Here is a 1,565-nt window from a genome sequence, read left to right on the forward strand (position 1 = left end):
TCCCATAGTGCTCAGAGCCATTTGAACCATTTGTTATCGCCCTTGTTCGATGTGTTTCCCTTTATTGATGGTTTTCCGTTATTATTATAATTATTACCATTGGCAATACCTCCAGTAGACTTTCTTACATCCTCCTGTACTAAATCTAACGAGTCAGTTATGTTGAGAAACTCCTTAATATAAGTATCAGGGACATTAAATAATTGTTGACGAATAGTGACTGGTGATCTTGCTTTCTGAACTCTCAACAAATCTCTAGGTGCTACCGGCTCATCCCAGTAATTGGCCGCATTTGTATATTTTACCAAGTATTTCCTTAGCGTACCCATCTTTGAGTTATACATTTCGGCACTGTACACTGTTTCGCGTAGTCTTTATTGGATAGACGCAGACAAAAATTGCTCTAAAAATTCCTTTTCAAATTCGTTGAAACTCTTGCATGTTGCAGCGGCATCAAGTGTCCATAGAGAAGAAGCATCTCCAGTAATATGAGCGACTACATGCTATATCTTTTGTGTTTCTGTCCTGGTTTTTGGTAATATACTCTTAAAGGTTCGAATGAAAACTATTGTGTGAATATTCCGTTAATTGTCTTGATTGTCATCATTGCTTGACAAGGCTTTCGTCATGCCTCAGTGCATTTCAATGTACTGTACTATTATTGTTAACCTGCGCCCTCATGATAGCATGTACTGTCGGTTTCCGAATTCGGCCTATGTTGTGGCGTAACCTGTTGCAGTACAACACGTTGGTTGCCATAACTCCGTTCCCTAGGTGTCTCTGAACAGCACGCAGGTGAATTTGATACTCTGCGTGGATACTCAATGCGTGTTGTTTTATTACACCGCATTGCTGGCCTTTCGATGTTCTGGTTTTCTCAACATAACGCTTGAGCCACTTCCTTACGAACTCGGGACTCTATGTCTTTTTGCATATTGCCCTGTATAGAATCCGCAGTAATGGCCAAGCTCTTAAACTGCTTATCGAAGCTATTGACTTCTTGCTGCATAGTATCAATCCGAACTGGAACATCTTCCAGAGGTTTAATAGTGCTTTTGTCAGTATCAATTTCTTTGTTGAACTGTTCGACAATAGCCCTGTCCCATTCAACCTAGATTTGACTAAATTTGTCTACTTCATCTTTGTCTCTCTCAACAAATATTTAGTTTATTAAATCTAGAAATTCTCTTTCTAGTTGTAGCTCTTTGAGCTCACGTTGTTGTTCCCTTAATATTTCTTCCTCCTTTCGGTTTTGCTCTATTAGAGCCCTAGCTTCCCTACATTTTTGTTCAATAACATTAAGTCTTTGGAACAGAAGTTTTATTAAATTACTATCAGACGAGGTTGGAGTTGACAAAGTAACAAGGCTCTCCCCCCCCCCCCCCCTTCCCCTGTTACATTACTCTCAGTCATATTGGCAGCTTTTGGATGAAGATTTTCATTTCAGATTGATCCTCGACTTCATTTTCGTTCGGAAATTCTGTTAAAATTTCGTCATTAATTCCTGACGTATGTCCTAATAATTGCACTGAAGTGTGCTCTATTTCTTCGCTTTGACTCTCTGA

The sequence above is a fragment of the Schistocerca cancellata genome, chromosome 4, assembly GCF_023864275.1.
Source record: "Schistocerca cancellata isolate TAMUIC-IGC-003103 chromosome 4, iqSchCanc2.1, whole genome shotgun sequence".
Lineage (NCBI taxonomy): Eukaryota > Metazoa > Arthropoda > Insecta > Orthoptera > Acrididae > Schistocerca > Schistocerca cancellata.